Source organism: Mauremys reevesii, linkage group 2, assembly GCF_016161935.1.
Source record: "Mauremys reevesii isolate NIE-2019 linkage group 2, ASM1616193v1, whole genome shotgun sequence".
NCBI classification, from domain to species: Eukaryota; Metazoa; Chordata; order Testudines; family Geoemydidae; genus Mauremys; species Mauremys reevesii.
Genome location: NC_052624.1, coordinates 99,672,264 through 99,686,954, shown reverse-complemented (window position 1 = coordinate 99,686,954; position 14,691 = coordinate 99,672,264). Strand labels below are relative to the sequence as shown.

The window sequence follows — 14,691 nt, the reverse complement described above, 5'->3', positions numbered from 1 at the left end:
CTTTGAAGCACTATCCAGAAACAGAGCATCAGAGAAAAAAAGACTCACTGAGGGCAATACAGGATATTATTTGTTTAGGCACTGAATGCCTTTGGGAGGAAGCAGGGGTTGTCAACTAAAGAGGTCCTGCCATGACAACTTTGGCATTTCTTATCCAGGTCTCATTTCCAGCATTTAGAACAGAGCAGGCCTGCGTGAGGGGAAGCTTTTAGCAGCAGTGCAAACTAAGGGCCTGCTCCAAGGCCCACTGAAGTCATTGTGAGGCCCTGAGACTCCAACCTGCTAGATTCAGTGCAAATCCAATGGCGGGATCAGGGAGTCAACAGCAGGAAGCTGTTTTCAGCCTTTTAAATAGAGGGTTGCTTATCACAATGAGGAGTTTCTGATGGAAAGACACTGGGACAAGAATTTCATCAAATGTCACTGACCTTAAGTAGATGGGTGACAAGTGTGGATACCATTAAGGGTTGTTAATTAGCTGACAATGTCACTTCAAAAATTAGTCTCTTGACAGTACATTGATTCCAGAATTGTAATTTTTAGTCCTGTTAACACAGTGGCTCTCAAACTTTTGTTTACTAGTGATCCCTTTCACATAGCAAGCCTCTGAGTGCGACCCCCCTCTCTGGCATCAGGGAAGTTGCAGTCACCTTGCACCACCACAAACTCATTCTGCTGTTGACTCTCCTCCACCAGGTATGCTAGTCGAATCACTGACTGCATCTTGCCCAATATTCACGGCTGCAATAGGCACACAAATGAGTTGCTACACAATACAAGTCTATCCTGTAACTTCAGAGCACTTTTACAGTCATTTTTACTTTTATGGCTGAACTTACCAGTTATTCCATTAATCATTCACCTGATTTTAAGATGCTGGGTTTCTCTTGTATTAACATTTCTCTTTTGCAGCTGGAGTCATGAAAGATGACACATTAGCCAAGGCATAGTCTGCTAGCTTTGACTTGCTACAAAGCTGTGGCTAGTGTATTACTGCAATCAATGTTCAAAATAGAATTATTCTCCATTTACTCCAAATATTCTTACCCCAAATTCTCCACCCCTCCCCACACAAATACCTTAGAATTATTGGCAATGTTAACGGTGTTGGGAGGTTTGAAGATATTTTAATGATCATTAAAACAAGGAGTCCGGTGGTACTACCAGATTTATTTGGGCATAAGCTTTTGTGGGGGAAAAAAACCTACTTTTTCAGATGTCTGATCATTAAGGCCCCAATCCTACAAGCTATCCAGAATGGCAGATCCTTATGCCCAAGCTGAGCCTCCAATAGCCTTTTACTGGTTTACATCCAATGTTGTCTTTTCACCCTTCCCTCTCTTCCCATTTGCTTACACAAGTATTTTTGGTGTGTATTCGTGGTTCTAAGTGTGCATCTCTATGAACATAAAGTAATTTCCTAGCAGAATCATGGGTGGTCAGTCACTTTAGGTGGAGGCATCATGACAAAAATAACATTTCCAGCTATGCTTTGAAAAGGGTAAATCCAGGGCCACAGATTTCAAGAGAAGGCATTAATGAGTCAGAGCTGGAATAATTCCTACAGGTTTTGTCCTAAAAAACAGGACATTGAATTTATATAATTGTTGTGGAGAATTAGTGTTAATATATCTGTTTACCAATGAAACTAAAATCTGTTAATTTGCAACCAAAATAAATTTAAAAACAATTCTATTGTCAAACACAAAATAATGAGTTCAGGATATTTGCTAAGTGCTATCAACATATGGTGGAGTATGCCAGTGGAATATTAAAAAGATGTATTGAATATATTAAGTGACAAACAAGTCAATAGTTCAGTCAGAAGTAACAACAACATCTTGGCCTCCATTTAGAGGATGTTCTATCACATTCAGAGATTAAATTTTACCTGCAGGTAAAATCCACCAACATCCAGAAGTTTAAACAAAAAGCAGTAATTCAGTATTCAGTCAATAATGACTCTAATAAACTAAAGGCTTGAGCATCAGACATTCCTTATTGTTATTGCTGTGTAAGTGGAAGTCTACCTGTAAGTGTAAAGTCTATTAAAGATTTCACTAGCCTGTCTGCAACTGACTGAATGTATCACCCTTCCTCATCCCTATATGCGGCAGAAGTGGCAAAACTTAACATCTACACAAGTCTGTCCAGCCCCCTTCTGTTGTTTCAGGGCTCAGTTCCATGCCTCTGTTTGATCAACATATCCGAACCTCTGTGAGCCATTGTTGCTAAGGTGGAAGTGACCGCAAGATATAGTAGAATTTTACACTTATTGGCCAGAAGTGACCGTATTTTGATATGGCCAATTTTGAACAGAGAATCAAACATTAATATGACTACATATATCTGGGCAATGTATCCCACTAATTTTTGTGTGGCCTCTGTACACTCAAGCAGTAGCAATAGAACTAATCAGTTAAACAAACCCTTTTTCCTTCACAAGCAACATCTGAGCAGATTTTTAATGCGGATAAAAAATAGGTGTTTATTTGCTCTCTCCCCTTTTTGCTCCTGTCACCATGGTGAATCTCAAACATCCACTCAGGCCCTCTTTCTGCACCAGTTGAAATGGCAGGCCTCGCCTTTCCAATGGTTCCATAGTAATTAAACATGGTTCTCAGGGTTTTCATCCTAAACAGCAGTATCAGGCAGGAATGTCTTAATTACCCAGGCTTTTGGTGCTCTGAAATCTAATTACAGCAACAGGAGTCTTTCACTGGTTTCAACAGGCTTTGGATCAGAGCCTATGCAGGGACGTGTCTGGCATCAAACTGGGAGGCGCTCATTGCAACATAGCACTTAGTAGAGTACGTTCGTACTGACAATCTGTCACCTAGCGTCTCTATGGAATGCTCATTTTTGGTAGCTTCTCTGGATGCAAAATAAATTGAAGTAAAAAGAATTCTTACCTATTGGTTTTCCTTAAAAATATGTTTGGTATATTTGAGAATTCTCCATTATTTGGACACCAAAAGTAATTAAATACACACCTAACCAAACTTCTGATCTTTTAAAGTTACATTATCGTCCCTTTCTGAATAGGACTAACTGTTTATCCTGGGTTGTCCCTAAGTAAATACTGAACTGGTAAGTTTGGTTTCTTCAATGCAATTGTCCATCTGCATAACTTTAAGAACACACCTAAGGCTAGAAGGCTCAGCACCTTGCAGGACTGAATCTATATTGAATATAAATGATGATGAGATGCGAGTTATGAACATCTTCCATTAAACCTTTAACAGATGAGTTTGTTTTCAGGCCTGGCAGGAGTTAGTTGTGTTCTCCAACACAACTAAAAAATGCTTTTGTGTTCTCTCCCACTCAGCATGTTTTCCCTGATATTTTCCATAACGTTGTCAGCTAGGCCTCAGCCTTGTGGGAAACAGAAGCAAGCCCTCTCCTCTGAACTCAGACCACACAGACAGAAGGCTAAACATCAGAGCAAAATGCATCTTTGGGCAAAGGCCATTGAATCTAAGCATTTTGTTATTCAATTCTGACTACAAAGAACATCTTATTCCCCTCCAGCTTCTTTCCCTCCTACTCCCCCGCCTGCCCCCCCCCCAAAGCAGCACTGTAAATATATAAATCTTTCCCAGAAATTAAGTCCAAGATGTAAAATGGGCTGTGATCCAAAGTCAATCTGCCCTTCTAGGAATTAAACACTACTGTATTCTGCATGATGCAAGCTCACACGGTAAATACTGCTACTTGGAAAGAGAAGAATTGCATCTTTGGGGCAGATCCTGAGCTGGTGTTGGTCAGCTCAGCTCCACTGATTTCAGTGGTACTACACCCATTTACAGTGGCTGACAAGTTGGCCTTTTGACATTGTTGGTTTTTCCCTCCTTCATGTTACCTGGACTTTATTAATTATATTCAAGTATGTGGGTACTAATGTAGCATAGGTACTGGTTTTAAAGTGAGAGGTTTGCAGGCTGTGGGCATCTGTGGGCATCTTAAAGTACAAGTGCATTCTGGCAAAATAGAGCTAAATATTTGGGATGTGAGTCATTACATACTAAAAGTAAGATCTTATTTCTCTTAAAACTACTAATGAGGTGGGAGCCATTACCAAATGTGATTTCCCATCCCATGGTATTTACCTTGACAATACTATTTGCTTTATTCCTTGCACAACAGAGCTATTTCTCTCATTTGAATTAACTGTTGCAAGCATTCGAGTATTACACCACTGCAATCATTTTTTCCACCATACTTTCTCCTGGAGTATTTTTTTTAAATTAGGCAGAATTTCCCACTATCACCACAGTTATATGTTAAAAGTGTAAGAGAAAGCCTAGTGTTCTCAGGCCAGGATAGGAACATCTAAATTGAGTCACTGATGAACTTTGAGCAAGTCATCACTCCGCTTCAGTTTCTCTACATTTAGAGCAGTTAGATGGGCAAAATTTTTAAAGCACTATATCATTATAGCATTAGAAAGAGCAAAAGGAGCTACAGAAAGCTAAACTCAGGTTCATTAACTTTCCTGGTAGTCGCTGGCAGCCACTGCTCAGTGAGCCAGCCGTGAGAGCCATGCTACAATTGTTACCAGTAGAGCAGGTCAGAGCTCCTAGCTCCCACCCATACAGGCCTGTATTCTGAGCCTGTGCACACTCTTCCTCCAACTTTATCTGTCAGCTTCTGGGCAACATTCATGGCTCTTTCTAGAATTAGCAAAGAAAAACAAGCCAACCCCATTCACCTTAATCAGAGGGATGGAAAATCCTTTAGCATCCAACTTTGTGCCCTCCAATGGGGGGGGGGGGAGGAGGAGGGCAGGAAATCTATTGACAATCTCTCCTAACAATGCAATCCCCAAAACTAATTTCTCCTGACATTTTGGAAAATTTACAATAAAAACAAAAAACCCCACAAAATCTTGAAAAGCCGCTTCCCATAAACTCACATATACTACTTCACACCTACCTAACCGTAGCTGTAAATATCTTAGCTCTTGCATATTTTTTCAGTTTAGTCTATAATAAATATTGGAATTGGGTGAATACAACAACACCAGTCAAGACTCCTGGCTTCCATTTGAATTTGTACTGTAATACTATGGTAAGCAATCTTCATTCTTTGACATTTTCTTAAACCTCTAAGGAAGGAAAGAGCTCTCCTCTCCCCTCCCAAGGAACTTTCAGAGATTACATTTGTCCTGCTCTACTCAGCATTGTTGAGGCCTCAGCTGCTGTGTCTGGTTCTGGGCACCAAACTTTAAAAAAGATGGAAATCAATTGGAGAGAATCCAGAGGAGAACAACAAAAATTATAAAAAATTATAAAAGGTTTAGAAAACCTTTGAGGAAAAAGTTAAAAACTGGGCATGTTTAGTCTTGAGAAAGAAGTCGGGAGGGTGGTGTGGAACACCTGATAACAGTCTTCAAATATGTTAAGTGAATATGTTAGAAAGAGGCTAGTGATCAATTCTTCTCCATGTCCACTAAAGGCAGGACAGGAAGTAATGGGCTTAACCTGCAGTGAAAGAAATTTAGGTTAGATATTAGGAAAAACCCAGCTAAAAGGATAATTAAGTTCTGAAATATAATTCCAAGGAAGGTTGTGGGACACTCCTCACAGGAGGTTTCTGAGAACAGGTTGGACAAAAACACTTACTAGGGATGATCTAAGTTTACCTGGTCCTACTTTAGAGCAGGTCACTGGACTTATTGACCTCTTGAAATACCTTCCAGCCCTACATTTCTATAGTTCTATGTTCCCTTCATCATGAAGTTAGTGACAGAATGAATCAGGCTTCATACCTGTGCTGTTTCAGTACATATATTCTGAGTGTTCTCAGTAGTAGTATTTGGGACTTTTCCCTTTATAGCCATGAATTTATGTCATGCCAGAGTGGTTGAAACGGACATTCCAAATGAGAGAAAGTGAGAATACAACTCCAGAGAAACCACTATTTCTGACTGAGGAGCAGGAAAAGAGATGTATACCATTAATTTTATTGGCTACATATGACTGTTCTCCACCCTGACTCCAAGACACCTTTAGATCTGTTTAGAACAATCTGATATCCCCAAAAATTCATTAGGATTTTTGTGGGAGGACAGAAGGGGATTGCCAGTGGGAAAACTGGGGAACCGTTACCTGGAGATTCAGATCATAAAGGGGTATTTCAGACAAAAGAGATGTTTTTGTATGGAAAGGGGTTTGGTCACAGGATGGAAGAGTGAATGGTTCTCCCTCAAAAGCCACTGCCAGTCAGGCTCCTACCAAACCTAAGCCATAAGATAAAGTTGCTCCCTCCCCTATAACAGGCATGCTAGGGGAGCATACCTAACCCTCCTCTGTGTGAAATCCTGCATGACCCAAATGATCTTGGTTCCACAAGGCTCAATAAATCTGTCCCAGTGTTTAAAATGCTATGAGATTCTCAGAGGGGGGAAAGATAAGTGTGTAAAGTGTCCATCTGCTGCAAGCTCTCCCTGCAGGTGTTCATGATTCCCATTCCTACCATGCTCTTTTTTTCCCATTCATTTGACTGAGAGTTACTAGCCCTTCACCCTCACTTAATGCTCATCAAACTGAGCTGAGAGACAATAGAAAATATTCATGCAGACAATTAACAGCCCGCGAAGGGAATGAATGCATGATTTTTGGAATTATCACTTTTCCCCCCCTCAGAGTGGCAATACCACCTCACATGTAAACAGCAGGAAATAATTCAGGGTCCAGGTAATGGGTACATTATATAAAGTCACTTCATACAGTTTTCATGAATTAAATATGGATATAGAAACCTCATTAGGCACTCAACTTTAAGAATTTGGGCCTTAATATTTTTTCATTTACGAAGAGAGGAACACAGTTTAGTGGCGCAAACAGGTTTCACATTCTTACCTTTAAATCCAGTAAGAGGAAGGGGTTCAAAAATCTTTTATTTTTCTTCTGTTCCCACCAGACAAAAGATCAAGGGCTGTTTAGCTATTTAAACCTTAAAGTAACTAAGAAAATAAAATGATGGGTGGATTTTGTTTGCTCTGAAAACAATCTCTTTTCAAGAAACTCATTCTGGAAGTAATTTACTAAAAACAATGTAACCTTCTCATTTATTCCTTTTTGGAAATGGAATCAACTTTCAGATAGGAAAAATATGGTCCTCTCCACATGGGGACCAAGCATAAGAATTAAGAGTCATTCTCCAGCCTACCTCATAATGCCAAATATTTTTTCAAAAACTAAAACCAAAACTAACCAGATCCAGTCCCTGGCTCCGTGCACCCACCTACTGTAAGAGAGAAGTAACTGGAAGACCACATTTGAGGGGTTTGTTGTGCTGTCTCTCAATAAGATTTAAAAATCCACTATATTTTCATAGATTAAGGCCAAAAACAATCATGATCAGCTAGACGAACTGCACAACATAGGCTGCAGAATCATACCCAATAATTTGTATATCAAATGCATAACTTCTGTTGGAGCTAAAACATCTTTTAGAACAGAGATTCCCAAACTGGTGCACACCCCCATCAGGGGGCATAACAAGGTTACTGTTAGGGTGTGAACTGGGTTTCCAGGCCAGGGCAACAGTGGGGCAGGGGGGAAGGGAGGAGGGAGATGCAGAGAATCCCCTGTGATCAGGGAAAGAAGTTCAGCCTAGCCCCACCCCAACAGCAGTCTGCTGCTCTCTCCCTCCCTGACCACTGGGGACTCCCGGCCCAGACACCCAGCCAGCTGCAGCCCTGCATATTTTAAGCTGTCTGGAGCCTGCGGGAGAGGCAGGCTTTGGACATGAGAAAGGAGGGCAAGGAGCCCTGGTCTGCTCCATACCACACTGGCATGGGCTCCTCTGGGAATGGAGCTCACTGCCCTAGGTGTGAACTGCCTACTTCCCTTGATGAGTCACTTTCTTCCCCAGACTGATAGGAGTTGGGCCGTGCTCTGAGACTCTCAGGGAAGGGAAGCAGGGTAGGGGTGTCGCAAAAAAGTTTGGAAGCTTCTGTTTTACAAAGATATCCAGCCTTTATTTGAAGAATTCAAGTGATGAAGAATCAGGGCCGGCTCCAGACTCCAGCATGCCAGGCGCACGCTTGGGGCGGCAGGCAGCTCCGGCGGACCTTCCGCAGTCATGCCTGCGGATGCTCCACCGGAGCCGCGGGACCGGCGACTGCCAGCGCGCCCCCCGCGGCGTGCCGCCGTGCTTGGGGCGGCCAAATTCCTAGAGCCGCCCCTGTGAAGAATCCACTGTGAATGAGTTGTTCGTTTTGTGTGTGTGCGCGCATGCATACACACTGAGGTTATATATAATGCACTTCATTTCTAGTCTGAATTTGGAAACTTCAGCTTCCAGCCTTTGACTACAAAAATAGGATTTCCAGACCTTGAATTGTTCTTGTAGTTCTTTTCTGAACCCTTTCTAAATTTCTCAACGTCTTTTCTGAAGCACAGGACAATATTCTAGTAATAGTCTCAGTTGCCATATACAGAGGTAATACCAAGCTACATCTATTTGATATACCCAGTGTATGTTCATCCTCTTAGCTACAGCATTGCACTGGGAACTCATGTTTACTTGTTTTCAACCATTATCCCTAAGTCCTTTTCAGTCACTGAATTCCAGAATACTGTGTCCATTTGTTCCTACAGGCATGGACCTTGCATTTGGCTATATTAAAAAACACACGTGGCTCAAATGTTTACACCTTACCAAGAGCTCCAGATGGATTTGTATAACTGATCTGTACCAATAATTGTTTACTACTCCACCAATTTAGTTGGCCTTTGGTATATTTTACCAGCAATGATTTTATATTTTCTTGCAGATCATTGACAAAGATATTGACTTACATCAAGCTGAGATCAGATCCCTGCAGGACTCCACCAGGAACACCATCATTGGATAATGAACTGCCCATTTTCAATTATTTGACATCAGTTAATCAATCCATTTAATATGGGCTGCACTGATTTTGTATAGCACTAATTTTGTTTTTATCAGAATATCATACAGGACTAAGTCAGATGCCATATAGAAATCAAAGGTAATAGTAATCACATAATATACTTAATCCAAACTTGTGAGCTCATCAAAACATATGAAGTTTGTTTGACAAGACCCATTTTCCAGCATGTTGGCTGGTGTTAATTATGCTAATCTCACATCTGTGATAAATTAACAGGTAGAGGGGAAGCTCCCTTTTATGGACACCAAGCCAGCCAGTTAGCTATAAATCCCTCTTGGTAGTTCTCTACTTGCTTTACCTCTAAAGAGTTAAAAAAAGTCTCCCTCATAAGTAAAAGGAAGGAGTGGGCACCTGACCAAAAGGGCCAATGAGAAGGCTAGATCTTTTTAAAAACAAGGCGGGGGACTTCCCCTTTGTCTACCTTGTTCTCCCAGAGAGCAGAGACAGGGCAGAAGTATGCTGTAAAAAGCTTTGGGCCAGGTACAAAAAAAAATCAGATCATACCTAGAAACTACTCATTTGAAACCCCAGATATGCAAGTAGATCAGGAAATGTTTAGGAATACACGATTAGGTTTTATCTCATTTCTTTATGGCTTGTGGACTCCTCTGTGCTAACTCCCCAGGTGCTTTTGTTTTGCTTCTAACCTTTAAGATGGACCTCAAGAGCACTCTCTTGATGCTTAATCCTTGTAACTTTTTTTTTTTTTTAAGCAAAAAAGGCCTAAGTTCTAAATGTATTTCTTTGTTTTTAACAACATTTACAGGAAGGAATTCTCAAGTGCACCTTCCTGGGTTCTCAAAGGGGTTTTTGGACTTGGGTGGTGGCAGCATCTACCCATGCAAGGTCAGAAAAAAGCTGTAACCTTGGCAGGTTAATACAAGCCCGGAGTGGCCAGTATTAATTTTTAAAATCCTTGTGGGCTCCCACCTTCTGCACTTGAAGTGCCAGAGAAAGGAAATCAGCCTTGACACCATTCTTTATGTCTTCATTGATCATGTCCCATTTCAGCCTTCCTATATTTTTACCCAGGATCAAGGTCAGGCTAACAAGCCCATAGTTTCCCAAATCATCCCATTTGCCCTTTTTAAAATATTGGCACAATGTGAGCTTTCTTCCAGTCCTCAGACTTCCCCAGCATTCTAAAATTTGTTAAAAAGTAATTATGTACCAAACTCTGCATTCTTATTCAGGCACACACACATTTTGTATTTAGGGCTACAGGATTTGGCCTTCTCAATGCAAGAATGTTTTTGTTGGTGCTTTAGAACAATGCCAGGTGCTTTGCTCTGGGTTCTCATGCAGATTGGTAGGAGAAGTGCAGGATTCTTATAAAAGCCAACATTGGTGTTCTGGTTTGGTTGGACTCTCAGGTAGTTTAACTTGTTCTCCAGTCTCTATTGGGTTTCTCTTGGCCAGTCTGAGATTTCCCAAAGAATAGGAGAATTTGGGATTTTAAGGTTATTAATTTGTAATCTTCTGTAAAATGTAAGATCATTTAGCATTTACCAAGTTAAGAATAATCACATTAGATTAGGTGGCTAGATCTTTAGCCTGCAAATTGGGAGACACAAATGCAATTCCTTGCTCTGCCATAGACTTTGTGTGACCTTGGGCAACTCACTTAGCCTCTTTGACCCAGTTTCACATCTGTAAACAGAGGCTTCCCTACCCCACAGGGGTATTGTGAGGCAGGGCCGTCCAGAGGATTCCGGGGGCCCGGGGTCTTCGGCGGCGGGGATCCTGCTTCGGCGGTAAGTCGTCGGCGGGGGTCCTTCCGTTCCGGGACCCGCCGCCGAAGTGCCCCAAAGACCCACGGCGGGGCCCCCCCGCTGCCGAATTACCGCCGAAGCGGGACCCGCCGCCGAAGTGCAGCCCCCGCCGCGGGTCTTCAGGACACTTCGGCGGCGGGTCCCGGAACGGAAGGACCCCCCGCCGCCGAATTACCGCCGAAGACCCGGTTGCACTCTGGCAGTGGGTCCCGCTTCGGCTGTAATTCAGCGGCGGGGGGGGTCCTTCCATCCCGGAGAGGAAGGACCCCCCACCAGCGAAGAAGCTCCGGGGGCCTGGGCCCTGCGAGAGTTTTCTAGGGCCCTCGAAGCGAGTGAAGAGCGAAAAAACCTCTTGTGGGGGCCCCTGCTGGGCCCAGGGCCTGGGGTAAATTGCCCCACTTGCCCCCCCCCTCTGGGCAGCCCTGTTGTGAGGTTCTCAGATACAAGGTGGGGGTTGCAGTTAAATACTATGAATATAATGTGTAGCGACTATCTTCCGGCACTTATCACCATTGGGTGCTGATCCTGATTGGGTTCTCTGGGCTGTACTGAAATACAAATATTAAAAACATGAAAATAGAAACAGTCTGCTAGTACCAATATTTATTCTGCAGAACAGATAAAACCTTTCTGTTCTACTATTTAAAACCCCAATGCCATCATTTGGACTATTAGAGAATTCAAAAAGGCTAGCATATGTAGTGTGCAAATAAAAAAACAACATGTCATACATGCAATATAATCCCCAGGATTTTGGCCTTCTATCACAGAGTTAGAAATTTTCACCAGTTTATGGATTAAATGTCAGATTTTTAGATGGGTCCTGCTAAATAACTAAAATATTTGTAATTGATAGATATACCCCAATAAAGTTTACATTAATGTTGACAGCTCAGGCTTTTCTCAGGGTGAGTGGGAAGTGAGGGAGGGGGAGAATATATACAGGGTTTTCCCCCTCTCCATGGAAACAGATCAGTATCTATGGCAGTGGATCAGATATTCACCCATTGGCAATGAGAATTTAATTTAATTCTCAACACAAGTTCTCACAACGGATATTACATGTTGCCTCTAACCACCATCAAGCTAGTTTCAAATTCAATTAACTCATGTTTTTGCTTTGCCTATGTGCTATTTGCATATCTTGGACCTAATCACTGAAATCACAGAAGAGAACAATCACGAGAAGCATGCTAGCAGATGTCGTTCAAAAATGACAAGCACACTGTCCACATGATCCTCCCTCATCAGCAAGAAACAAAGACCAGCTGCAAAGATCAGTGGTGCTCTGCATCCAGAAATGGTTATTGGAGCAGGGGCAAAGTGGGCCAGAGAGGCAGTAGCCAGTAGTCACCCAGTAGAGAAAGCATGTGCTGCCATACAGCCATTGCTGTGTACATGGGTCTCCACAGTAAAGTTGGCATTATCACACCACCTGCCACTAGCAGATGCAGGGAATGGCAGTTTTCAGAGGTCATGGAACAACAAACACTGCTACATGCAAAAGCAGTTGCACTAACCTGCAGTCAGCAGCAACAACCCAAATGCAAAACACAAGTTCTGACTATTTCAGATTTACTGCCTAATTCTGAACCCATGAATCTAGACCAAACAAATTCCATCTCTTGAGTGATGAAGATCCGTCACCATAGTTAGCATACATGCACTGCAGTCTTCAGGCTTTGTATATAGTTATCTCTTTAAAATGTTGTGCTTACAAGTCAGTGTGGATTATAATAAAGTGAATAAATTCCATATATGTGAAGACATTCAATTAACCTTGTGCTTGGGATGGCATTATTAAAGCAAGCATACTGGCTCACTGAGCAATTTGATGTTATTCACCACCAGAAGTTTGCTCCCCTCTGGAATCATTAGAAAACGCTGACATTTGAAAAAGCTACAAGTTGCCTTGTTGGGATTTAAAATACTCAGACAGGGAATTGTGTGTGAAATCAGACTTAAATAATTTGACATGCAGTGGAAGGTGGTCTGTTGTCCACTGTGAGGGTACAGTGCCAGTAATAAGGATTGATTTCGATCTGTATCTAATGCTCTCAAAAAAATAGCAGAGTACAGGGATTTGGATGAAAGGTTTTGGATCTCATTTCTCAAAGGGACAAACTGGGGCAATTTTGCAAAAACATCAGTGGTTCATTTTTAAATTAACCCCGAATCTCAAAGCAAAACTCAGTATGAATGCTGAGATTCATCTGTTTTCACATAACAACCACATGGCAATGTAAGCCTCCCCCCACACCCCCACCTCATAGGGCCTAATCCCTTTGAAGTTATTGACCAGACTTCAGTTGGCTTCATAACTGACTCAAAGCTCACTGAAGTTAAACCATTAACTGGTCCAGGTTTGCTTCAAAAGCTCAGTGGGCAATAGAGAACCTGGTTAAAATTTTGAGTTTTATAACACCTGAAACCCAGCAATTTCCAAGTGACTGCAATTTCTAGCTCTAACTTTACAATGCATTCATTGGATACAGTATGTACTCTGAAAAAAAAAATCAAGGATACTTAGACTTTACAGAAGTTGTATTCACCACTACTTTGAGACAATTGGGGAAAAAAATCAGAATTTAATGAATTTGAAACAAAAATAGGAAGTTATGTTGATCCATCTTAATTGGGATATTCATTTGTATTGAATAAGTGAGCACTGGTAAAAAAAGTTTAAGCGAGGGTGTGTAATATTATGCATCTAAATCCATATTTAGGCTCCTAAACAAAAGTAGTACCTCCTGAAAATTTGGGCTATGTACTGGCCATTCCAATTAATTAATAAATACTGCTAACAAATGACACAGATGTTAGGCATCTAAATAAGTGGTCTGACTTTCTAGAGATGCTGAGCATTAGGCATTCTAGTTCTAAAATTTTGGTCTACATCCTTGTCAAAAGTGATACTAACCTTTTGAGAGGGAGCAGGGCCCATGCACCTGTGACTCACTCTAACTGGACCTAGAAGAGGGGACCAGGTCCCTAGAGGGAAGAGATGCAAATCAGGCAGGAAAGAGGTAGGTGAGCACTGCGTGGGATTATTTTATTTGATTTATATAATGAGAGAGAAAATAAGGTGAGTTCTTTTGGAACCCAAAGGATGCTTGGAGGTTCCTGAGGAAGACTGAAAGCGGGAGGACAATGAGAGGGTTTGCTGGCTGACTTCTCCAACAGACAGAGCCAGGGCCAGACAGCAGCAAAAGGGAGTTGTCTACTGCATTCTAAGCTGAAGAGCTGAAGCCAAGGGCTGGAGAGAGCAGAAGGCAGGGCAGCAATAGAGGGACATACTGTTCCTCTGGGACCAGCTGTCTGGTGTAGACACATCAGAGAGTGAGTGGGTGGGTTGGGGAGGTGTGAATGATCTCCTAGCAGAGATTCTCTGAAAGTTAGAACTAGGGTTGTGCTGGCTGTCCTGGCCGGGGAACAGAAGAGGACCAGAGAGCCAGATGTGGTGAAAGACACCAAAGTGTGTTATGTGGGGTGTCAAGGGACTAGCTTTTAAGAACTGGGGGTTGATATACAAACTTGGACATTGAGACTTTGTTTTTCACTATTTACACAATGTTTTGTTAATAAATGGGGCCCAAGAAGAGGGTTATTGAGACAAGAAAGTTTCTCAGTGGAGTCCTTGGGGTACCAAGAGGTGCAATTAAGGCAAGCAGGGTCACCCTATGACAATACTGTACTGACAGTTATGAGATGAGTCCCCTGCCCCAAGAGCTAATAAAGTAGACAGCACAGTTTCTTTACCTAACCTTACAAAAGACCTAGTGAGAACATTAGGACTAACCCTTGATAGAAAGTGATCAGATCCAGGAGAACACTAGCTGATTTATCCAATCTATTATTGGATTTCCCCCCTCTCCACACACACACACACCCCTATTGAGTCCAGTGGGTGCCTTTAAGAGATCAGTATTTACTCTGGTAAAAATCAAAATGTAGCCCTATGCAATACTACATGTTCAGCAAATATTGCAATAA

At 42.0% G+C, this 14,691-nt stretch overlaps 2 long non-coding RNA genes across 4 annotated transcripts in view; one reads left to right on the top strand and one right to left on the bottom strand.

Annotated features, from left to right (window-relative positions):
• Positions 1-11,961, top strand: part of LOC120398446 — a 53,306-nt gene extending 41,345 nt beyond the window's left edge. The window contains exons 3-4 of the long non-coding RNA XR_005594420.1: positions 8,786-9,004; positions 11,868-11,961. This is a non-coding gene — a long non-coding RNA (uncharacterized LOC120398446). The remainder of the gene's footprint in view (positions 1-8,785; positions 9,005-11,867) is intronic.
• Positions 1-14,691, bottom strand: part of LOC120398444 — a 147,233-nt gene that overhangs the window by 81,249 nt on the left and 51,293 nt on the right. The window lies entirely within an intron of this gene.